Source organism: Harpia harpyja, chromosome Z (assembly GCF_026419915.1).
Source record: "Harpia harpyja isolate bHarHar1 chromosome Z, bHarHar1 primary haplotype, whole genome shotgun sequence".
NCBI lineage: Eukaryota > Metazoa > Chordata > Aves > Accipitriformes > Accipitridae > Harpia > Harpia harpyja.
Genome location: NC_068969.1, coordinates 32,364,975 through 32,392,231, shown reverse-complemented (window position 1 = coordinate 32,392,231; position 27,257 = coordinate 32,364,975).

The window sequence follows — 27,257 nt, the reverse complement described above, 5'->3', positions numbered from 1 at the left end:
AAATTCAAATTCCAGGTTTCCAATGGTGTTCTTCGATTTTTTTTAGGTCAAAAATAGGCAAGTCTCAGAAGCACACCAACATGCTTTGTAGTATACAGGTAAAGGTTTAACTAATTTCCAGCTAAAATTGTTTTCTCAGGAGGCAAGGCTGTTGAGGCAATTTTTGTTTCTGCTACTGCAATGATAACATCTGATGTTATATCTTCTGAAAGTATTTATGCATGTGAAGTAAAGCACTTACCTAATGGGATACGGGGTTAGTACATCAATATAGTCACATAATCCATAAACATTTCTCTTTCATAAGCTCTTATCACATTATCACTGATTATTTAGAAAAAACATTAGTATTGTATGACATCTTTACCTATATTATTTTTAGCCTTAAGTGCAGTTAAAATATGCTGAGGAACAGGGACATAAGGTGGGGAGCAATCCGAGGCAAGACTGGAAATGGAATAATTGGAACCACTTCAAAGCTCTTACAAGTTGCAACTCTATTTCACAAACTGCAGCCTGCATATATCTGGTCCAGGCTTGGGTGGGAAGGAACCATCTCAGTGTGCCAAGAGCTGGGTTTGCCAATCAAACCAATTTGCCATGCTGAATAACTAAAGCAGCATGGTACACTACTCAAAGAGCAATGTGGATAAAACAAAGCTAAAACAAAATTAATTTGTGATGATGTTTTTTTAAACTGTGGAAGCAGATATGCTGAAGGTGCACATACAACTCAAGACATTCCATAAAGAAAATCTATTTATGGATTCAAGACACTAAAAAATGTTCAGTAAAAAGACCTCTTGGTAGAATTCACCAAGAATCACACTGATTCCTCTGTAAGATCATGCTTCATTATTCACTGAAATTAGCAAAGTGAATTCTCTTAATTTCGGGGGGGATCAACTCAGACACCAGTGTATGTGTTGATGCTGCTCTTACATAGGCAACAAAAGATTATGTTTTGCTATTTTGCTATAGCAAACCTGACTGCAGTAGAAGACCTAAGGGAGCTAAGACAAATGATTATAAGAAATTATTTATGGCTAGATTTTGTCTCATCTCTCTCAAGCCTGCAACCGAAGCTAGGTTTACTTTAATAAAATAATAGTAAACAATGTTAGTGTCTGGTTTAAAGGTTAGTATTGCATTTTCAGAGAATCTAATCTTATCCTGGGCTCCCTGCTGAGCTGTATTAACAGATAACAATTCCTTCTGTACCTTTTTAAAGTCACTGTCATGCCATGTGCAGTTCACTGAACCACTGAGTTTTGTTCTTTGTCTTTTCTTAGATTATATACATTTCATCATTCTTGGGCTTCCATCTTACATAAAGAAACAGCTTGTTCTTAGCAAGGAGCCTGCTTAAAGCCTGTGGCAGCGCACATGGCATGGAAAGCACACAACATAATGAAAAGAATGTGTTCTTCAGCACCCATGAGCATTCACTGTTTTTCATCATCATGTTAGATTAGAGAACGAGGAGATCTGTCTCATGAACAACAGTGTCTGGTGGAGTGTGTCAGTACTAGGACAGCTATTAGCAAAAGCACTTCTTAAAAGTGAAGGGAGAAATGCTGATAAAAGACTGAACCTGAAGTATGTAATTTAAATGTCAGAATGTGTCAAAATTATCACTGCCAAACTTGATCTATTGCCATTTTATGTAAAATTTATCCACAGAATTTCTCCTCCAGGCAATTAGTAGCCTGCACTAAATGTTGGGAGCATGTCCACCCACCCTTCTGGAATGAGACAGCAAAATGGCTTGGATGTCTGCCTTCACAAAGCCAGGGACCTCCGGGGTTTCCACTGCTAAGCTAGAGCTGTGCAAGTCTGTTCTTCTCTCACTTTAGAAAAAGGAAAGGAAATATGATATTATCGCTGACCCTGACTACACCACTGATCTTGCTGCTTCAATGCAAGTTCATAAAAATTAGAATCATCATAACCCCTTACTTACAAAGACTGCAAAAACAAAACAAAGGTGATACAAAGACAACTCAGGTTCACCAAATAAAACTGTTCAATCTCTGCAAAGATCCCCAGCTAACTTCATGTGAGGCTGAATGCAGCTAACATTTATTGGCCACTGGTCAGGAACTGGCAGACCTGCTGTCTTCATTGTTAACAACTGTGGACCAAAATCTTACATCCTGCTTTAATGGCAATGACTAGATGACTTCTGAAGGCCTCTTTCAATTCCCTTACCTGTACAGTGACAATGGTTTAGTTCTGCAGTTTAAATATGGGTTTATTTCTTCATGAAGAAATAATATATTCACAATTTCAGTTATAAATCCCTGACCAAATTATTTCAGTTGCATATAGCGCAGGAGGTACTACTGTAAATACTGTTGACTGTCAGCTTAGACTGTGGTTATACAGGATGAAACCTTCCTATCCTCATTTCGGAGCACTCACAGTGCTCAGGAAGTCGGAGTCTATTGTTATAGAAAGTCAAACTTGAAAACAGAAATAAAAAGGAGACATTAGCACTCTATTACTAAAGCTAAAGTTGCATTGTTACAAAGGGAAATCTCACAAGCATTTTTCTGTCTGTCCTTCTCACAGCGTCCTTCATTCTGGCAGAACAAGACAGATAAAATACATGAAAGGTTTCATCCTGGAGAAAGTTGCAAAGCAGCCATTCCTCTAAAGTATGGAAAAATTATTTTTCATATGTGCACAGACTGATTTATAACTCTTATGCATTTAAGGTCTTTTATTCCACTGCTTAAAAATCAGCTAGCTTACTGTTGTATCATTTCCATATTTATACCATTGTTAGTGTCAAAATGATCTTATAAGTATCTGCTGAAAACACTCTTAAATGTAGACATGTTTGACTCTAACAAGTCAGTACCTCAAAAGTTTTTATTGCTTTTTGCAACATTGAAAAAGCAAACACTTTCCTCATCAGGCAAATCACCTTATTTGCCTTGTAACGACCAACATATTTGCAAGCCAGTTTGACCTTTTTTTTTAATGCCACTAAAATCACCAGAAATCTTCATATGAAGAGAAGCATATAACCATTTATTATCATCATATAACACAAAGTAAGGAAGAAATTGGTGAATGTGTGTAGTAGATCCCTATGTTTGATGGAGTAGGGATGAACAAAAAGTACTAAATTTTTGTGAAGCATAGGAAACTTATATTGTGCTCCAGTGACACACTGATATTATTTTGTGCTGGCTTCTTTTCTTCACCTGCTGAATTACTCCTGTTAACAGAATGCAACAAATTCTATAAGTTATGTAGCTGGCATTTCTCACTGCATTGCTGGAAGGAATGAGTCATAGAATCATAGAATCATTTGGGTTGGAAAAGACCTTCAAGATCATCGAGTCGAACCATCAACCATGCCCACTAAACCATGTCCTGAAGTGCCTTGTCTATGCACTTTTTGAATACCTCCAGGGATGGTGACTCAACCACTTCCCTGGGCAGCCTGTTCCAATGCCTGACAACCCTTTCAGTAAAGAAATTTTTCCTAATATCCAATCTAAACCTCCCCTGGCTCAACTTCAGGATGTTTCCTCCTGTCCTATCTCCAGCCACCTGACAGAAGAGACCAGCACCCACCTCACTACAACCCCCTTTCAGGTAGTTGTAGAGAGTGATCAGGTCTCCCCTCAGCCTCCTTTTCTCCAGACTAAACAGCCCCAGCTCCCTCAGCTGCTCCTCACAAGACTTGTGCTCCAGACCCCTCACCAGCTTGGTTGCCCTTCTCTGGACACGCTCCAGCACCTCAACGTCCTTCTTGTAGTGAGGGGCCCAAAACTGAACACAGGACTCGAGGTGCGGCCTCACCAGTGCCCAGTACAGGGGAACAACCACCTCCCTGCTCCTGCTGGCCACACTATTTCTGATACAGGCCAGGATGCCGTTGGCCTTCTTGGCCACCTGGGCACACTGCTGGCTCATATTCAGCCGGCTGTCAACCAGCACCCCCAGGTCTTTCTCTGCCGGGCAGCTTTCCAGCCACTCTTCCCCAAGCCTGTAGCGCTGCATGGGGTTGCTGTGACCCAAGTGCAGGACCCGGCACTCGGCCTTGCTGAACCTCATACAACTGGCCTCGGCCCATCAATCCAGCCTGTCCAGATCCCTCTGTAGAGCCTGCCTACCCTTGAGCAGATCTACCCTCCCACCCAACTTGGTGTCATCCACAAACTTGCTGAGGGTGCACTCAATCCCCTTGTCCAGACCATTGATAAAGATATTAAAGAGAACTAGCCCCAACACCAAGCCCTGGGGAACACCACTTGTGACCCGCTGCCAACTGGATTTAACCCCATTCACCACAACACTTGGGGCTCCATCTGCAGCCCAAGCAGAGGACTCACCAGATGCGGGTGGTTGAGCCGATCTCACTGCCAGCAACTGAAGCAAGTGACATGGTCTCCTGCGAGGCCAGGACATCTTACTGCATGTTTACTTTTGGCTGCTTTACAGGACTTGCAGCAAGCATGGAAATCGGTTGTGAAGGTTATGTCTTGTGACTGGATCAACATTCAGATTTTTCTGATTAATATAATGGAAACATCCCAAGACAGAGAGTCTGCTTCAGTCTCCAGGCTAAGATCAAATCTAATTCTCAGAGTTTATTAGCAACAGCTAAAGACCAGACTGTTGTAACCTGATTTGGAGATAAAAGTTCTTTTCCAACTAACACTTGTAAAATTGATCTGATTGCACGTTTCCATGTTTTTAATTCAATCAAGTAATAACCCCCCAAAAGGCTGCTGGAAATGGTTCCCCCTGACAAAATGGGGTAGCTTGCATTGCCATTGCGTAGCTGCAGAGCTGGAAGAGAAAACTTTTTCCCAGCCCTGTGCAAGCAGGGTGCTGAACCGTTAAATGTCTCACATGTTGCAATCATATTTATATTGCCTTCCTCAGAAAGAAAAGAGGAGAAGCTTTATCTTAAACTTGCTACAGACCAGTGAGAATTTAGCATAAGTATATACTGAGCAGAAGTGATTTGTCCTTTCTTTGGTACACTAAGTGTTCTGCAAGTCTCATAAATAATTTTTAAAGCTACCTACTGTGATAAAATATGCAGCCAGGCTCTGTCTAAAATACTGTGATATACTGATATTGAGAGTTCCGTGTCTTACAACACATTTTCATTCTCTTACCTGATACCTTCCCACCTCCCTGCTAATTCCTATGAAAATTTTGAATTTGTTTATTGTGTAACATCCATCACGGAGTTTACAGTATGTAGATTATTACCAGCAGGATGGCTGCATTTAAATTAACATACAAAATACCTTGTGTACAGACAGAGAGTGATATGCTCATCTTCTCTGAGAACATTAAAACAGTGAACTTGACCATCTTATCTTGTTCAGTCATTTTATTACTGTCAGGGATTTTTGTGGAAAACTACAGTATAATGTTAGTCTCTGTGAGATTATATCTTGACTTTCCTTCATTTTCCAGCAATTTATTGCAGACCAGAATAAATTCAAAGTATAAAAACTGCCTGTCTCAGACATAACATTGTGTCAGATAATACCGTCTTAGTAAATATTGTTTTTTCCTGAAAAAATAATAATGGAGTATACGTTATCCTGAGAAAACTCAGGAGTACAGATATTCCTAGATCTATGAACTTGGGGGGAAAAAAAAATTGAATTGAATCCATACTTCATACCTGATTAAAATGAATAAGAAAATAGATGGATCAAAGCACTCTATGTGTTTTTATAAGCATTGTTCACTCCCTAACCCCAGTCGTGGACCTATTTTAATTGTCTTAGTAAATAGTGCCCTCTGCAGCATGCCTTCAATTTCTGCAAGGTTCTAAGTACAATGCACTCTTTGACTGACCCTTAATGCATCACAGGCAAGGGACATTGTGCCAACAATATATCATTCCAGCAAACCTGCATAGCTCTCATATTGCTTTGCCGTGTATGCTGGAGGTCTAAATGTTTCCCAGGCTGCAGTCAGCACCAAGAAAAGGATTTCTGGATTTGTGAGATAGACAGTCTCTGTAAGAAAGGGAAAAGGTAGACACATGTAAAGAAAAATGCCTGCTCATTAAAGCAATTATAACAATATAGTTGGAAAACTGCACATTTTTATGTGTCTTTCAGCCAAGAGTTTCATTTAATAAGCATTAACTATTTATTCTTGTGAGATTTGTGTATGACATGATACACATTATTAACACCATTTAAGGTACACTTCATTTTTTCTTTTTAAATTTGCTTTTATTTTATTAAGGATTTTTTAAAATCTCAGTGTTGTTTATTTTATCTGTTTAATCCTAAATTCATTTTAGAGAAAACCTTTTAGTCATGACAGCAGTTTCTAGGTCAGATATTTTCTCTTCTGAAATTCTCCCCTGTCTGCTGTACATAATTTGTCTTACAATGTACAGTCTCTTATTCAAAGAGGACTTTTAATCTTTTATGGAGACTTGATAGGGCCTGATTCATAATAGAACAAGTTCAGCCAGAGAATAAAGACATGCCGGGATGAGAAAAATAAGAGCTAGACAAACATCTGTCAGGAATGGTTTAGCTATAATTGGGGCCAGAACATTGACTAGTGACCTTGTGAGGTCATCTTTGTTTCCAGTCCCATTTTTTATTATTCCATGAAAAACTTTGCTTGATAAGACCTCTTTTCTTTTCTATTGTGTCATTCTGCTACAGCAAAGATCAACATGAGTGTCCGTACTGAAGAGCTGTCATTATACATACGTGAAAAGAGATTACAAGTGGATTGCTGCACAGACCTAGGATACGGACTTCATCTAAAAAGCAAAATAAATCAGATGACATTGAGCTGCAATATCTTGACTGCTTCCAATGCCTGGTTAAAATCTGGCTTGGGCATCTACACGTTTAAGTACCGCCTATAGTTAAGACATTAAAACTACAGGTTGACCTTCAACTCTAGGTATCCTTCTGCTACCACAGCAAGTTCGGAAGTGCTGGAGGTCATCTTTCCCCAGAATGTTTCTGTATGTGCCAGAAGAGGGGAGCTAAGCATTTAACCTCTTCTTGTATTTTGGGGACATTTCATACAACTCCCAGCTTCAGATGCATCACAGCACTTTGGTATTTCCATGTTTGTTTCTTGCACAGATAAGAAGACTGTTAAGTCTATGACCTTTTTAGAAGAATGTAGACAAGGAGAAGTGATGGATCTGCTGTGGAAGGAATCCCCACCTCAGCACAGTCCTTCAGAGAAGAAAAGCAAACAAAATTTTTCTCTTCTGACTCAGCAGAGGAAAGGAACACAGCATGCATCAGATCAAGGAAAGGTCCTCTGTGCAGGACATCTGCAGTAGCATAGCCCAAGGCTGGAGCTGGAAGGCAGATCTGGGAGAGTTGCAAGCTGCAAGAGAAGCTGCCGACAAGGAGGAGAAGCTGAGGCCAGTTGTGCTCGGCACAGTGAATTCATCGTTGTAGCAGTGTGTGCAGAATTTGAGAAGAGCAGAGATTGACTGAGCCCTGCAATCAAAAGCCAACACAAAACATCATTGAGGACAAGGCACTGAGCTCAAAAATGGAGGAATTGTTGGTCCAGAGTTTTGTAGGAGACTCATGGCAGCTCTGCACAGAATAAGCCCCAGACATAGCACTGGTACTTGAAGTGACTCAGTAGAATTATTTTCAGATGTGTCTGCAAGTGTTTCAGTCACGTGCCACAGATGCAGAGTGCTTGCAGTGCTGGATAGACCAGGGTCTTTTTAGGGTCCTTCACAAGAGGGGAGCTCAAAGAAGAACAGGCAGACAAAGGGTGAATATGCTTTGAATATAGGTAAGATCCAGAGAAGAATTACTCATCCTGTAAGAGGACAATGCTCTTCAGCCACAAAGTGGAAATCGTAAGGACTGAGAAGAAATGTGGGGGAAGGGAGTTATCAACTCGCTGTCAAAATTTGACATATGTGGCAATAGCAATGTGGAAAATGGAGTCCTTCTCCCAGGTATGCCCCAGACTGATAGTGTCAGGAAAGCCCCTGGTTGCCTCAACTGGCCATTGGGTACTAACTTTGGTTTGAGTCACTGTGCTGGTCTTGTTATGACTCCTAGGGCCACATCAGGAACAGCAGTATCTCACCTTGAAATGCAGTTACAGACCATAAATATTTGTAACTTTTCCTTTTTCTGTCAGATCCAGTAAAATAAGACATGCATGGTTCATTGGTGGGTGCTCCAGGAGATTTGACATATCGCTACCAAGAACTACTACTATATAGCTATGGGACTTCTAACAGGGATGAGGTTTAACATCTCTAAAAGACTGACAAACAGTATTACCATATCTTTTGCAACCACAAGTCCATTACTAGCATTTCTTCTTATTGCAGCATAAGAAGGTATTATATTTTAGAGCCACATTACCTTATTTATATCCTTGCAAGACATGACTGCATAAACTGTTTGACTGCTGTGGAAGGGTCTGATCTCACTGGAGATAGGTAATTGCTAAAATAATGGGCAGTAACAGAACTGTAAGTCTGACCTCCCTCACAGCTCTGGCCTGATATATTAATATACCATATATAATGTATAGTGCAGTATTCAGTCTGGAGGAATTGGAGATGAAGTCTTTTCCCTGATTCTCTCTGAATATTAGAAGTCCAAGTCACTATAAATTGCTATAGCTACACAAGTCCCTCCTTTTCCCTTCCTGTCCAGCAAAGCTGCTATTATTTAGACTTGCAGGATTGGACCAAACTTTTCTGTTTGGTTTCATAATTCATTCACTTGCATAAAGCTCACTAAGTGAGAGACAAAATTGTAACATGAAGAAATGACTGTGAGTTATTCACCCACCTCTAGATGACCAGAAGTATCTATCAGCAATCAACATTGGGAAAAATTACCGTAGTAAAATATTCTAAAGTCATTGACATTTCAGGGTGTTTGGTCTTGTAATTAAAGACAAGATATTTTCACCTTGAATTTTCAGCCATGAATATACATTTGTGGAGAAAATATGCCTCTTCCTCTGTCATGTCCTGAAAATTGAATTAACAGAGGTCGTGCGTTTCTATGCTGTAGCATGTAATGCCAGGTAAAGAGCATGAGAAAGAGGGACAAGATGAGCACTGAATGAATCACTGCTATTCAGATTGCTCCTTCTTTACCCTTCCTTTCTCATATTCGGCTGGGGCCTACAAATAGATAAAGGAATCATAACAGAGCCGAATAAATACTTTTTCATATTATATGCATGTATTTTAAAAATACTTGTCTTTCTGAGAATTTTTAATGGATAAAGTGTATTCATTTTCTCTGAGAATTTTTAGGAACATCTTTATCTATTCAGATAACTGAGTTGTATTTTTACCAACACATGCTACCACATTCATTTTTGTATTCTTACCTTCCCAATTCAGTCTGAATGTACTTGTATTAAGCAAGGTACTGAAAAATAAAAAAAACTGCATATTTTTACTGTACAGTAATGGTCTCCCCCAACAAGATGTGCTACATTCAAGCCTAATCTATATGTCATACTGTGTGTTTATTTTATCAAAGGTGGATTCATAGAAGAAAACATCTGCCCTTGACATATTTGTTGGAGAGCAAGTGTAATGCAGTTCCCATCTGTTCACCATAACCCTTATTTGCAGCAGAAGCCTTGGCCTGGCTTCCTCCGAGGAAGACAGCAGAAAGGCCATCTGGGAAGGGATAAAGACGTATAACTGAAGCTGTCGTACTGCATCACAGCTGGTCTGTAGCCTCAAGAAAGTGGATTTTGACAATAGCACACTCTTGCCTGGAACCTAAGATTCTGGTTGTAAGATATCAGCAGCGCAGGTCCACAGACACCCAGTCAAGCTGATCAAACAAGAAAGATTAAATAAAAGGCTGGCAGCAGATGCCAAACTAGCTACCAAGGGCAGAACAGCCACTGAGACTGAAAACAGTACACCTGTCACCAACCCATGGTCCAGCAAAAAACAGGCACTGGGCTATGGGAGTGAGGGAAAAGTGCAGTGGGGAGAGAAGGTGGAGGGAAAGAGAAGAAAGCTCTAACAGTTAGAATGGAGAAAAAGTCCTTTAGTTTCTCATTCCACAACCAATCCTAATCAGCAGATGCCACTCATTAAGAAGAAAGATTTCTCCATCCCTCTTATTCCCCTTCTGCAGTTGCAAGGCAAACCTGCACAGTTTCTCTCTCTGGTCGCGAAGGATTCCCCTTGAGGCCATCAAGTGCGCCAGGAGGAAGATGCTACCACCAAGACCTACACATAAGCTTGTGGTGGTCAGGACAGAAAACACCAGGTCAGGCATGCTGCAGGGAGAGCAGCCACCACCATGGTACTTCGAAGTTCAGGGACTCTGCTTGGTGCTGCTACACCAGAGGTGCCGCAGATGGGCTGCTGGGGTCTCCATTAGTTATGCAAAGCTCTTTTAAAATTGTTTAGACCAGGTGTACGAAGCTAGGCAAAAGCTAAGAACTCACAGGAAGCAAAGTTACCAGAAATCCAATTTATCCATGATATTTGCTTTTGATATTTTTAGAGACATAGGAGAAAATTTACTCTTAACCTTTAGTTTTTATCAATCTAGAATGGTCTTAAGAAAAGGAGCAGGAAGGAAAAAATAATAAAAAGAAATGTTAAGCTTGTAGCATATTTGACATCAGGCCTTTTTTCTTTCCTGAGGGATAAATATGTTTTGAGCAGTTAATGCCTGGGAAGTAGTGGATTCACTGAACCCTCTCAGTTCGTACAAGTCTAATTGCTGGAAATATCTTGTGAGCCTGCATTGCCATCACTCCCAGATGAGTTCCTTGCTGCCTGTAATTAATGGCAGCTAACAAAAATAAACTAAGCTAGCTGATTGATTTCATACATAATTTTCCCAAGTAGCCCAAGGAACTCTTTAAGGCTTCCAACCTTTAAAGGAATTGTGTTATCCTGCTGTATGCCCAGGAGTGCTCAGCTGGAGCATTTGGCTTTTTATGGCAATAAGGCCAAGACCTCAAAGGCAAGTATGTTGCTTGTATGCCTGTTCAGTTTTGTGTACGCCTATTTAAAAGGGTTCAAAAAAATTCATATCGTACTGGGTCTAATTTGTTGGGAAAAGTTAGGGACAGGCCCACACAGATCATGTTACTGGCAAGTTTACTTCACTGGAATAGCACTGAGTTTGTGTTCATCATAGGAAGGACAGTAAGCACAGAGAAGATTGGTCTCAGTAGGAAGATCCAAACCCGGGCTCTCAGCTGGAGGGGATGCCTCTATCCCCAAACCTGCCCAGTGTAGCAGAAGGAGATGTGTGGAGGCAGTGATGAAGGAACAGGGCTTCCTAGGTGGAAATTCACCCACAGCAGCAACAACCCATCATCTCCTGCATCTGCGTCATCTTACCTTCTGCATCTCTTCCGAAAAAAGGACATGTCACCACTAAGTAGTGGTGAACGAGTAACTGTATTTCATACCGCATTGCACTTTGAGCAGTGAATGAATCAAGGGGAAAAATGGAATGGAGTAAAGAGCAAAACTGATGCTGTGCAAGACATATTCTGAGTGTTACAGCATTGGTCTGAGAAGGATAAAAAGAAAGCTAAAATGCAAAAATTTGTGTCACATGCTTTCTATTGACTAAAAATGTGTTTCAGTGGCACCATTTGACTACAACCCTTTCTCCTGCCATGACTCTTCTATTAGCAACTTTGCCCATTTGTCTGGATACTGAACAAATTGGATAAATTCTGGAGTTCTCTCAGTTTATTGTAATAATATAACCATTGTATTAATACCTTTAGTAAGTTCTTACTTAGGTGATCTTCACAAATGCTTCATATTTGAGGATTTAATAAAAATGTTCCATTTAATGGTTCAACCTTATTGAAGCAGGATTTTATGGAGATAGTATATGGTTTCATCTATCAATCTCTTCCTGTGGACATATGGGTAATAAAAGTATATGTACTAGAATTTGTCTTTAATAAGAGCCATATATTTAACCAAGGCAAATCTTTAACAGTGGACAAGTTCATTTACAGATTTCAAAGGGACCTATAAAAAAACCCTTTTCATCTGCCTTAATTATGTCAGTGCTGAGACTTGAATTTACTCCCTCTTTGTAAATACTACTCAAAATTTAATTTCAGGTGTTCTGCATGGAGTACACTTAAAAATTAAGGTTTGCAGATCTTACAGCTTCAAATCAATCCAGTCTTCCAACGACCTGCATAAAAACTTGGGAGTTCTGATAAAGAGATTGAGAGATACTTTTTATTTTTAAAGCATCATGAGAACAATAATGAGTAAGTGAGTGTGAAGAGCTCTAAGTCTTTTGCAGAGTCCTGTAGATATGTCTGTAACACTGGTGATAATTCTGGCAACAGGCAGGTGTTGTAAGCTCTGCTAAACTTTATACCAAACCTTTTTTTTCCTTCCTCTTAATTTTAAAACAGACTTGGATATTTAACTTATTCAGTAACCAGAAAAAAATATGCAGGGGTGTCAGAAAAAAAGAGACGTGATGGAAATAATGAAAATGTGGCCAAGTGTTAAGATGGACTCTGCCACTTGAGCAGCTTCAAGACAGGAGTAGACTAGAAATACCTTTTTCTGGAGTCACATCAACATGTCTGAGACATCAGGGTGGGAGAAGGCTGGAGAAGGGTGAAATCAAGTTTCTCTGAAAATAGTTGTGTCCTGCTTCCATCCACATAAAGGCAGCATACATACAGTATGGTGTTTTCAAGCAAGTTATCAGTTAGACTTCAGTCAAAACTGGTTGAGTAGCCTGATCTATGGTTTGTCCTGGTCCTATATGGAATAGTCTGTCACACTGACTTATTGCAGAGAAAAGCTAACAGAAAACCAGCATCTCAACAAGAGCCCAGGCATTTGCCATCCATCCCAAGAGCTTCATTCCTGCCTACAAATGAGAGATTTTTCTTTTGGGACTCATGAAGCAAGTGAAGTGTACAGGAGTGCAGTCCTCCAGTCTGCTCCATAGTGTATTTCCTCCTTTCCCCTTGACTCATGCAGACCAGTGGTAAGACTTCTAGGTGTTCCGGAGAGGAAAGATAAGAGAGGAAGAGGGTGCAGGTCCTCTCCACATTCAGGTCCCTCCCTAAGTCCAAACACAGAATTCCCTTTAGTTTGCAGTGGGGTATCATGACCTCCACACAGAAACCTTTTAAGATGAAAGACCTTGCACTGGCAGTGACAACACACAGGTGGGTCTACACATCTTCCCATCACATGTGCCACAGGCTGGACCCCAGTGCTACTCTTCCAGTTCCACATGAATCCTTACTTTTTCTATACAGTAAAATGGGTATGGGAGGAGGACCACTTAGTCCTCCCAAGCTATGAAGGTATGGACTCACCTATAATCACTGTAGAGGACACTTGCTGGAAAAACTGAAGGAAAAATACCTTTCACCCACCTGTTTTAAGCCCTATATTGCTTTGGTGGCTGAGCAGCAACTTCTGCTCCCAAAGTACAGATGTCAGAGAGTAATAGTATCTCTGCCTCTGCAATTCCGGTTGGAGAAGTGGGTTTTTATCACACAATGGCAGAGTATCCCAAGTATGCCTAGAACTTTCCGTATTAATGAATTACTTTCTTCCTATTGTATTTGTGTGGTTACAGACAAGTGTTTATCTTCACTTCCTGAAAGACATCAATTTACTTACTCAGCAGCTGCCATTTAAGTTGGCTAAGCTAGACAAAAATGGCAGTTCTTAGGTAAAGAAAATAAACAAATAAAAAATAAAAGATCTTCCTTGGAGGAAATAAGAGCAGGCACACTGTCATTTATTAATGGCCATTTTTAAGGTTTGGGGGGTTTATTTGTTTGTTTCGTTTGTTGGTTTTGGTAAATAGACATGTTTATTTAGAAAGCTAATTTGGCTTATAAGATTTTTCTCAGATTAGAGCCTACAAATCACTGACCGAATTTACCAACACCTAAATTCAGCTCTCTTTCTTTTCAATATACAAAAAATAATGCAGAATAGAGAATAGAGTTTTAGATATTAAGAAGGTAGCAACGGCCAACTCCTTTTAGCACTCGTCTATTGAAAAGTACTGCATTTAATCGGCTGAAGATACATTGTAATAATTGTCTTGCTGTGGTAGGACACTAAAACTGCTTTAAAAAGCATAATCACAGTGAGAACATATCACACAAGAAGCTTTTCATTGACAGTAATTTCATGTTTTATGAAGATAGTTGCTAAGCTTCAAAGAAACTAGTCTTCATTTAAACAGTTCCTTAAATTAACTCACTTCTCTCAATTTAGGATATAGGTAAAAAAAAATATTTTAAAAGAGAAAAACTGTTGGTCATGAAGCTGCAGAACAGATATTTCATGAAGGAGACCAGCAAAGAAAAGAGAAAACACACACAGAGAACTGGGGTCCCTGGAAGATGGAAAAAATACATTTTCAAAGTTGTTATTTCTGCCTCCTCATCACATACGTAGTTTTTTGAAAGTCTACCAGCAGACTACCTAGTAACTGAAGAATGAATAAAACAGAGATATATTCCCACAGAGACAGCTGAAAATGTAAGAGAAATCTTTACAATACTTCAGACTGTCTGTTCAGATGTTACCACAGTTAAAGTCATTAGTACATCTTGGCACAGTTTCTTTTCCCCTAGGTCAATATATTAAAATACAATAAGCATCACTTGGAGTCCTGGGAGGTAGACGAGCAGCAGTCAGACATCTGTCCTGTCCCCATAGAGCGAGGCAGATTTCTAATCTCTTTATTAATTCCCATGAACTAGTGCAGCTCTTGGCACAATATGCAGAAATCAGGTGAACCCAGTTTATGTGTTAAGATGTTGGAGCTGATGGTTAATATGCTGATGCAACACTGTGTTGAAAAATGAGTGGACCTAACATCTTGCAAACAATGCCTCCACCAGAGGTTTAGCTGGCATAGCTTTCTGAAACAGTATCGTGCATAAAATTCAACCCACAGTTGTTTAAACAATTTCAGGAACACTAACTAAAGTTTTTGTGTTGTTTGCAAGCGCTTTTAAGGCTACCCTAAAAGTATTTAAAATAAACAAAGGACTCAGGCAGGGAGAGGTAAAGTCTACCTTTTCAGCAATGTAACCTTCTTCCAGTGGCCTCACAGTCTGGGAAAAATCCCTCTGAGTTGCAGGAGTTTATTTTGGGTAATATTCATTTCAGCTGAGTCACATCCAGCCGTTTCCACCATACCTCAGTCTGAAACTGCAGTTACTGCAGATCAGACAGCAAATAGAGTTCAATGTTAATTTTACCACCTGCCTTAAAAAAAAAAAAAGAAACACCAACCTGGTGCAATGTGTTTTGGTATCTTGCATATCTGAAGAATTCTTGTGACTCATGTTCTTGAACACTTTGATTGCTTGTATCAGTTGTGAACTGCAACACAACAGGAATTAAGATCTGATTACTAAACGTAATTTCTATAGATTATCAAAATCTCATAAAAAATCAGGAGCTATGAAAATGCAGTTGCAGTGAGAGTTCAGATTTGAATAAGTTTTATTGAAGAGTTCACCCCTTTCAGAAGTTTCAAATCATCCAACTCCAGCAGTTGCTAAGGTAATATAAATATATATATATATATAAACATATATATAAAAATATATATATCCTATATAAATTTATCATTAACTTCTCCTTTAACTTCAACATATGGTTTGCTAATTAAACATTATCAGCTGTACTTCACTGTCCTTTATAAACCTAACACAACAGTTGCACTTTTTTTCTGGAGAGCTCTATAGAGGTGTCGCTCTAAACTGTGATAGAGCAACACCAGAGTGCAGACCATTTTACCATGTTTGTAGTTCCCAACTGGAGTTTGATAGAAAAGTGATTGCAATAAGGTTCATCCTGTTTGAATAATTGGTGGAGATGTGGCAATTATCCTAAAACAAAACTGTGATTTGTGTGTTGCAGTATCACAGTGGTATTTATCAGAGTATCAGTACAGTTCTTGCTGGAAACTACTGGCCATGAAGGATAAAATTAATGAATTCAAAAGATTTAACTCAGAAAAAGCAAAAGAAAGAAACAAGCATTCTGTGTTTAATGAAAGTAATACACAACAGCACAACTCAGTCCAAAATAGCTGTTCAGACTGTGAACCACATTTGTCTAACAACTGAGCACTACTTACCTCTCAGGATTAACCTACATTTTATGTTAAAACTCATTAGTTTAAGAAACAGATTGTACCACTAGGCAGCAAATTAGACGTAAGAACAGTAAGACAATTAAATTGCAGTAGATTTCACTCTAGATTGTGCTTTTAAACGTACACTAATGGCCCCTCTCTAAATTCTTTAATGCTTGGTTGAGAAATGGCTTATAGACCAGTTTTACTTGGAAACCATGGGATGGTCATGACAAGAGTAAAGACACAATTCTGCGGGACCGAGTAATTAACAACCTTTTCCTCATGCTTAAGGTTACTCATATTTCTGATGAAATCATATAGTATATTAGAATATGTTAGCACATCTACGCTAGGTGTGCTATTTAATTGATATTAAGGATTTGTGTTATGCTACAGGTCCTTGAGTCTGCTTTAATGACAATTTCAGTTAAAACACATTATAAGCATGTCCTTTGTGCTCTTTTCAATTGTAAGTACATTGGAAATAATGACAATGGAACATATGGTCCTTTTTAAAGCAACAATAAGAAATACCAGGAGTAGCAGATACCAACATCAGGGTAGGGATGGCTTCTTCATCATCCTGTTTCAGATAACAACAGCTCCCATATCACACAGGTCTTTATTATATGGCTAGGGGATATTTGCTTGTGCAGAGTGAGAAACAGCATGTGTCATGGAACTACATCATCTAGCAGTTTCCAGTTCAAACACCTCCGTCCTTTTGTGCTAATTGACTACATCTATTTGCGGTAATTGCTTTCATATTCAGCAATCGATTTTCAAAAAGGAAGGCTTTGCTGCAGTCATTACAATCAGTGAACACTGTCACACAGCATAAACAAGGTGAGGATAAGAAGTGTTTACAACTGGCTTGATATTCTGACCCACCAACAGCACCTTTGTGTCAGACAGCCAAAGGCAGTGAATCTTTAATTAAGCCCCTAAATAAAGTAGTCTGATTTTCAAAACACTTAAACTTCTCCAAACTTTCGAAAACTAGGCTTTGGATTTTTGTTCACACAAAACATCAAATCAATGTTATAATGTTATAATCACCAACAGTGATTATAATATCTTTATTAAGATAAAGCACATCAAAATCTATGACATCGTTTTATTTCTTCTCTCATCCTCCTTATTTCTGTAAGTAACCCACAGCCCGTCCTTTCCTAGAAGGCAGCATTTCATTTGCTAAAGATAAAGTTATATATAGCATTAAAACAAATGAGGATATTAATACTGGGCGGGGGGGGGGGGGGAGGCTGTACTTAAATAATCTTTAATACTTCAAAATGAAACTTAAAAATTGCCTCTTGATCATGACTGTCCATTTCAGGAAAAAACTGAGACTTTTATGACCAATGTGTTCCACTTCTAATGAACTTCTGTTATTGCATTGTGCCACAAGAGCTACCAGTCTGACGTTTTAAAATTTGTCAGATTTCCACTAATAGTTTCACTCACAAAAGTTGTAAAAAGTCTAGAACACTATTAGCAGCAAGTTTGCACTTTTCTCCACCACTTCTGTCTGTCTGACTTCTTTTGAGGGAATAAAAATTTACCTCTATGACTTAAATGGGTCTCAGTGAGAAGATATTTATTTTAGTTACAGGACCAATAAACTGGTGCCCATAATTCTGCTGCTTCTCTTGTCACTTGCAATAGGAAAATCCAACTCACTGATTCTGAACGTTTCAAAATCAGACCATTGAAGTCCCATGTCTGGGCATGTCTGGAGCCCCTTACACTGATGCTAATAAAATTAAGAGTGTGTTCAAATAGTTTCTAAGAAATGGACACATTACACACCAGAGAGCTGGTTGATCTGTACAGAGACACAACAGTGTCAAAATCACAAGGATAAGATATGTTGGAAGCACAGCCAAAAGCAGAACACGTTAACAGTCAGACTGCTGCTTTATTCCAAAAAGAACTCCGAGTTTACAGAAACCAGTTAGAGACCAGTTAAGATGAGCACTGCAAGAATATTAGCACAGACAAAGCAAGAAAAAAAATGTTCAGAAACTTCACAGCTAGGTCTAAATTAGACCTTTTTCTTTGTCATTCTATGCATTAAACAGCACACACAATACTGCAATTGGAGACTTCAAAAATAGCTAGGAGATATTTTAGGAATAAATATTTTTAGCTATGCGTCTTTATTCCTGCTTATGCCTACTTTAACATACCATCATTTTGTTTAACTAGGTACCAAAAAAATTGTTACCTTAGACTGAAAAACATCTTCCAACTGTTCAAAAGATACAGTCTAAGTTGACATGAAATTTGTGGTGATTTCCAAATATGATGTGCACATTTTCTTGAAAACGTGTTCAGGAGAACATGGATTTGTGACTTGGTAGGAAGCATTGCTCCCAAAGCAAGTCTACAAAATAAATATTTTCTTAATACAGTCTTTGACCCAGATGGGGAAGATCATAATCTAGCTGTTCCCTCACTGTACATATAGGTTATTCTTAAGCACAGACATCCTTTCACATTATACCAAAAATAAAGATCAAGGTAACTTGAAAATGTTCAAGAGATAGCAGGTAGAAGAAGGAGGCAGTGGTAACACAAGCACCATATTTCTCATTTATCTCTAATGAAACAAAAACCCAACCCAACCCAAACCAAACGAAAGAGCTACCTGGTGCTGTCAGCTTTGGCATATATTCATTGCTCTTAAATTTATTTTTTTATCACACTTTGGCATACCTCTTGATAAGAACTGGGAAACTACCTTATTTTGATACTCTTGTTTAGCTGGGAAAGAATGCAACGGATATTATTTCATATCCAACTATTTTAGCTTGAGGATATGTGTCTCAACCCCTGTTAGTCCACTACACATTGAAAAGTAAATTCATACAGAACAGCCCCTAAAATAATTTTTAAAATCATGGCAGGAAAAATCTAGGCATGATACTACATAAGGCAATTCTTTGCAAAACATTTTAAAGCCAGGCTAATTTCCTAGCCAGAAAAGCTAACCCAGACTTCATCAGTTTCTTTTTATCAACTGTAAAGAACTCTCTGATGATGAACTTAAGACTTAGCTCACTTTCAGATTAAAGTTAAGTGAAATTAATGTCATCCTGAAATTGTTATCTGTCTTCTCACCTTAAAGAAAATAATTATCAAGAAATTAATTTATGTAGGCAGTCTAATCACACATCAAAACTGACAATGCAACACCTGACTATAGCTATTATGCTTTGCACATGTAGGAAACGTATTTTATTTTTTGTGTGCCTCTGTTTAAAATGGAGTTTTTAGAACAGCCAGAAGATAGAAAACTACTAAGAAACACACAACTTCCACTTTTCATAATACTGCAGGGAGAAAGTAGATCATATCAAAATGAATTTTGCCATACATACAACTAACTGAAACATCTTCAAATTAGAGGACCAGTACTAATTAGTCAGATGATTAGACTGAGTAAGAAGCTCTAAATCTCTCTCTTCTAGAGGCTCCAAAAGTAAGGATTCATGAGCTCCTCCCTGAACTTTTCAACAGTCTGTGTTTGTTTAACTAAACTGTGTAATTACATTTAGATACAGTATGCATTCTATTCCCCAAGCACTTATATTATTTTCAAGTTATTATATTATTTTCAAAGTAATTATGTCATAAAGTTGATTGTGTCTCAAATGTTGAGCAAACATCATCTAGGAATATATAGATGAAAGAAATCATATTTGTGGACTAACTCTTCAACTACTTGTCTCTATGCTTACACAGCCACCAGTGATTGAGTTACTACAGCTCAGCAAGTTACCTCATGCTTACAGCTCCCCAGTCAGCATTGGAATTAAAATAAACCACAAAAAAGGACTCTGACGACTCAAGCCAAATACAGTATTTGGTGAAGTCCACAGCAAAGGTTGTAGTGCATTTAAAAATATCTATCTGGACTGGACCCTTTAACATCATCTAACAAAAAAATAATGTAGATCAAACCCCTCAAATTAAAATAAATACTTAAAAATAAATGAATTTGCAAGCTATCATAGATCCAAAGTAGTGGAAGAAATAACTGGGATAAAAGTGTGCTAAGAACAAAATCTTTGGATGTTTAAGTACATCAAATCCTCCTAACAATAAAATATGCTTGGATCAATATTCCTAGACATCAGCTTGTAATAGATGTTAGGAGAAGCTATTGAACGGGTAAGAAAACACACAAATCAAACCCTTGTAAGGTCCTTCAGTGACAATGTTCTGAACATGTAGTTAGTAGTTTCAATACGTATGTGATCATTATAGTCTCATTTTTATCACCAGTCTGAAGAGGGAGATATAATCTGTTTCCATGTATCTCCAAGACTATGAATGCTGTCCATCTGCCTATAAAATATCTTAGTATTGATAATAGAAAAAAATTGTTAAGCAATTTGTGCTTTGCCTTACTGCATATCCTGACTTGAATCCTTAAAAATGATCATTCATGTGAACAATTTAAATTTTTTCATATCATGTCATTAAGATCCGTGAAGTCAATCCGGCATGCATTAAAGTCCACAGAGGAGCTGTCATTAGGATCAATGAGCTTTGATTAATTCTTGTAGTAACGCATTGGACAAAGGTTGGGAGAGGTTTTCTGAACCTTTATGCATTTTTATGAAAGCAGGTTTTCAGACTGCTGTGAATTTCTTCCAAAGAAGAAATGTCTTTATATGTAGTTGAATATAAACTATGCAGACTAATTTCTCACTCCGCTGGCCTCATCAGAAAGATGTGACATTTGCTGGAGAAGAACTAAGGACTGCATAGATCTGAATCAGAAACTTTCTCATTATTTGTGTGAGATGGTACTCTTGCACCTGGTGTCGTACATTTCACTAAAACATTTAAAGACAAAGACAAAGAAACTGTCACACCTGATATACCTTTCTTAACTTTTCACATGGAGGTTTTCTTCTGAATGCATTGCAGGCCTATGTAGGTTATCTGTAGTATTAAGACAGGAGAGATAACCTAGCAAACACAATACTTGCATAGCCAAAGATCAGCTGGCCGTCCCCAAGCCTTTGTCTGTCTTACCACAGAAAGTACCTTTATAGGATGTATGTCTACACTATACAGGTGATATACATAACCCATAAGCACCAGATCATTAGCTCCTTTACCTCTGGTGAACAGCTGGATCATTGCAATGATGTTACATGATGAGAAAGGAAAGGAAATTAGGTCATTTCTATAGAGTAGATTGTGGGAAAGTTAGGGAAAATCCAACAGACGCAAGAGAGATTGCGCTATACAGATCTAACACCACATGCGTCTTTATTGAGGCCATTCACATAGGGATTTAATAAGTTTTTATTCAACACACAGGCTGTATGTGGTGAAGTTCAGAGCCTATAGAGACATTTAAATCTCTCCTTTTTCATTTTTTGTGAAGAAACTTGAAATCCATGGAGTAAGACAGAACAGTATTTTTGTTTCCTGTGTGTTAAAAACCCCAAAATGTTCAGCCATAAAAAGCTGAAATGTACTTTAAGAAAGGAAAAGTGTAGAGGATCGATACCTGCATTTTGAACCTCTGTCACTTGAACTGGTTTTGTAAGGCTTTCCAAATAATTATCTTACCAGCCTTCTAACTCAGAAAGCAACTTTTTAATTAAGTTCTTTTGAAAAAAATAGCCCTGACAATAATACATATTCATCACAAGACTTTGCTCTTCCCTCTAGTCTGCAAATCTGTCCAATTATTTCACTTAATTAACTGATGCAGCATCACAACTTCAATCCTTATCAGCAGTGTGTTCTCTCCTCTTGTAAAGGTCAAGACTAAGTGAGACAGGTGTTTGAAAAATGATCCTCTGCAACAATTTTTAGTCCATCTGGCAGCTGTTTACCAGAAACATTTTTAATCTTTTAATTATTCCTTTCTTAATTATGAAAACTAAAATAAATTTGATAACTGAAAGTTACATTAAAAAAAAGAGCTAAGTAAGTAACTAAAAACTAACCTTTAAAAACTTCCCTTTAAACAAGAGCCAACAGTTCACTGGAACAAACATACTTCAAAATAATTATAATTGCTTACTTTTCACACTCATATTTTACAGAAAATGGCACATTTGGAGACCTGTCCCATGAAGACTGACATGTGCAATAGTAATGATGAAGTACTACATGTAAGCATCAAATCCTAGAATAATAAGACACTTATCTGAGGAATATATAAGAAAAATAAGAACTGGACCCTATAGAGCCCTTTATTCTTCAAAATGCATAAGGTATTTTTCTAAAGAAGAAGGTAGCTGAAGAGGTTCAAATACAGTCTCAGAAGCATTTTTAATCTTCCTTGTGATTTAAAGCTGTTGCTTTTGTTGCAGCAGGAGCACAGAAAAGTGACTTTTCTCTTGCTGGACCTGTGTCTGCCAAAACAGTAATCAAGACAGCAGCAGAGTCCTGGGAACAGGGATGGTGCAGCTCTTATCACATGAGGATGATAGTTTTCATGAGACTGGATGTAAAGTGTGGTTATCTTTCTGTGTGTTTTTGCTTAACTTTCAGATTTTTCCCATACTGATTTGAAAAGGCTTCTCATGATCTAATAGATCCATAGCAGACTTCAAAGGCTTCTTCTGGGATAGTCCATAGCATCTGCAGATGCCCCGTCAGAAGTAAATGAAACAGTTTAGTTTGACTAAAGAGGCTCGTTGATTTAGAAAGCGAGATATAAAGAAACTGAGGTGGTTTCATTTCAAGTTCCTAAATTATCATGGAGCTACAGTGCTTTCCACAAGTTCTCCTTTTAATATGCTCCACAAAAATGTCTTGGAATACTTTAACTCCTGTGATAGGAGTCTGTTCCCAGTTAACTCATTTGTCTTTGTTAGAGACTCCCAGCTAGTGTTGTTTTCTCATGCTTGAGAAATTGTGAGGAAAGGGGACCAGGAATTTCATAGATTCAGGGTGGGATTTGTTGAATGCAGTTTGTGTATTGCTTTGTGTTTGTATTCACAATCAAAATCCAATGAAGTTCTGAATGTTGAACTTATATTTGGATGCAACAAGAAACTGCAAGTTCAGTAAAGAGTGTGAAGACCATGCAGTTGGCTCAGGGCCATGTGGTTTCACGTCTGTGAATTTTACTTGCTTGCCAACTTTGTTTAAAAGACCACTGTGCTTGCTTGCTTATTAAATGGCTATCTTATCACAGGTAAAAATTTTTAGATATAATCAAAAGAAGGAATAAAATGTACTCCTTAAGAGGAAAGCAACACAGGATGGTATATGGCTGCAATAACATAGGAACCTTAAACTAGGGCTCTTGACTTTCAGGGCTTGGGTTTGAACTGAACCTGCTCTTAAAATTACAACTGTCCTCCTTTGAATAGCTTTTGTTGAACTCTTTCTAATTGCCTCTAAGAGAAGAAAGATGATTTATAGTGCTTTGTTTGGTGCTAAGGAGTCTCCAGAAACTTTAACCATTTGCAATGGAAACACTTGAAAAAACAGCCGATATATCAGAGCAATTTGCTTTGCTGTTTTGGTGGTGGACCCAGACCAAATTTCCAACCCATCTTGACATGGGACCAGAAATCTGCACTACCTCCTTGGTCATTCTGGGATCCTTTTCACCCTAGGCCATGCCCGTAAAAACATACAATGCTATGATGGAGAGTAAGAATTGATCTTTTACTTTAGATGTGGATCATACATTGCCTGTGCTTCTTGATTTAAAGAACACAGCAGGGCAGGGGCGAACCAAACTATCTACCCAAGCAATTTTTTTCAGACTTGGCAGTCAACTATAACACTGAACTGCAGGACTACCACAGATTAAATTCTGATGAGAGTGAAGTAGGTAGTCATTTGAGAAGTCATGCTTTCAGAAAAGCCAATATATGTAAGGTAAGGAACAGAAGTGATGTGACTGGTTGAATATCATGCAAAAATGTAATTCAAATATAAATAATATATAAGCTCTTGATTCTTTAGCTATATTTTTTTTATGGAGTATGGTAGTACATCACCTAGATAGAGCCTATATGAATGTAGGAGTTATTATCAATAATGAAGTTTATTTCGTAACTAATAGAAACCTTCCAGTTTGTGCTCCCTGACCTCATTTCCAGCTCACTGCATGGGTTTCTCCTGACACCTCAAAAAAGCTAAACATGGAACAAACCATTGTGTGCTGATTTCTCAACCAGTGCACATCAATTTGTTAACGACAAGACCTAATGAAGAATTTGAAGAAATTAGAGCATAGCAATGCGAGTGACTTAGATGATGTGGGAAACTTATGATGCAAGAGATGGAGGAAACAGAATGGCATTGAAATTATTTAAACCACAACAATAAATCAGTTGAGTTTGGAGCAATCTTAGTGGGTCTAAAAGAAACCTCAGTAAAAGAATAATGAATGTATTGAGTTCTCAGTTGGATTCTTAGTCTCATTTGTGATTCTGATGTTGTTCACTGTAGCAGCAAATACAGTGAAATTCACATTGTAATGTCAGGGCACTCAGGTTGTGAGTTGTTATGGATATTGATGTCCACTGAGTGACTGAAGGCTCTTAACTTCATTTTTGCCTCATTAGTCACCCCAGAATAACCACACCTAGTAGAAACATAGGCATACTAGTCTGTTCTCTCATTCCAAGTACACCTGTGAAAGGGAAGGTAATACAAACCCTTGAAGATGTTAGCATATCTAATATGGATGTTTCATAGGAAAAATAAAAACAAAAAGAGAAGAACCAACTGTGTTCATTTGGTCCTTGCTATATCTCATAACACATTACAATGGAATAGATTGTGTGCTCTGTATTTCACAAAGTATATTCAGTGAGTGAAAGCTAGTACCCTTCATATGGCCAAACATGTGCAAATAAGCACAGGAAAACAAAGGCGGCTCTCAGGGTCCTGAATGATGACTTTGATGTGTTTTGAATTTTGAAAGAAGTGTTTGTCCAGAGAAAGATGAAGGCTGGACAGACGTAATGCAGCTGTGAATTTCCAGGGAGGCTTGATGCATTGCAGTTGTAGGCTGGAGAGGAGAACAAGGTGGTGCCACAGAGATCAAGATTAAAGGTCTTAGAGCTGTTTAGTTTGGCTGGGATTCATTGCCAACATGAATGAATACTGCTATTTATTTTAACAGTTCTAGCTATGTTCTGTTTATGGCTGTAACATTTCACTAACATTATTTCCTCCCTTCCCTTCAACTCTCCTTCCCATCCTCTTCTTTTACTTCAGTTCTCTTTAACAGCTCATAGAGTATTTTCTCCATTTATCTTCATTTCCCAAGCATTACCTTTGTGATTTTCTGTCACAGCAGAATCTCTAAGTCAATAAAGTGATCTCACATAAGAGGTCAAATTATAGCAGCCAGTGTAAAAAGTGTTCAAGTCAGGGGTTAGTGAATGAAACCCTTTCCCAGCTCATAAATAAAATACTATGACAGGGGTTTTTTTCATAGTTTAGTGTGATACACCTTAAAAGTCACTTGGGAAAGAAATTCAGTACAGGTAGAAATATCTTCCTGGTGCTTCCTCACTCTGGAGTAGAAAGGTCAGCACTGGAGTCAATTTCCACACTGTTATGTGTTGGCAATGTCATCAAAATCAATGCAATTCTATCTATAATTATAAAAAGTGAATTGGGTTACCAAGAAGCCAACCACTTTTAAAGTATGGATTAATGCTCACACCTTCAAGTTTTATACATGAAACATGATAGATGGAGATTGACAGTAGCTACGGCAACAGTTAATTTTGGTGGCCAGTCACAAAAAACAATGAACAGAAAGTCATCAAAGATGCAGTGAAAGCCAATAATTAAAAAAACTCATGGATCAGAACACATTCACACAAACTTTTCATTGCATACCTGTGTACAACATTATTTTAAAGATATTTTAGCCAGGGAAAGTTTAGTAAGAAAAGAATAGTAATACATTTTCTTATCAAATATTACTTTTTTCTATGCAAGTGAATTTTGGAAAACAATTTTCTTTTTGTCTTCAAATGTCCAAATACCAGGGACTTACTTTATCTAGGTCTAAACAACTTCTTGTACAAGGTTATAACCTGTGTGTAGGTGATGTCTAGTAACAGTATATAGAGGTTTGTTATGTAGAAACTGAACAAAGTAAATAAATTATAGTTAGCTCAATTTATGTAGTGGTTTATGTGTGCCGAAAGATTGTAAAAGACTTGAAAACCAATAAAATTATTTCATTTTTACTTCATTATTAGTTTCATTTTTCCCCTGCCTGTAATGACATAGCTCCCTGCATAAATTATTGGAATTACCTATCATTGGAAAATCATTCTTAATTTCCATGATGCTATTCTTAATTTCAATGATGGTACAACAATAATGGTGCTAACAATATGATACATTGCTGGCATTAATATTATGTACCTAGTGCTAACAATGTAATGCCAAAGAACAGATAGACATATGGCTTAAGCATTTCGATCACTATTGTCATTAAATGGTGGTAATAACAGACAAGACCTTTGTCTTTTGCTGGCACTATGCTGCTGCTCTCGATGCACATGGCTCAACTCTTTACCATTTATCTTCATGTTCTCATCCCAGAACTTTCCAGTTCTGGGGCATACCAAGTTATAAAAGTCCATGTGTCCCTCCAGTAGAGCCTATTGCAAAGGGGAATTATTACTAATATTAACAAAATTCATTTGTAAGTAAGCTGGTGGCATTAAATAAGAGTATTATATAGGACATAGCTTTGCATGGTGTGTTCTAACATAGCTTTGATCACAACTTCCATCTGTTAATGCCCACTAGACACTAAGGATTTATCATTATAGAGTTTTAAGTAACTGTTTTGGATTTTACTAATATCAAATTACTTATGATAATTATATTTTTTTCCCTGAATTCATTAGTGTGTTGTTCCTTGTCCTACTTGTCTGAGAAGGCGAGGTTCTCTTGTGATTTAATTGAGCGGAATGGAGGAAGCTTAATCTTACCCCTAATTCCCATCTGAATCTTACCAGATTTGCGCTTCCCCTCAGGACAGAAGTGGGATCAGAGAAGGGACAGAGCGGCATTGGAACAGGCTGCCCAGGGAAGTGGTTGATTCACCATCCCTGGAGGTATTCAAAAAGCGAGTGG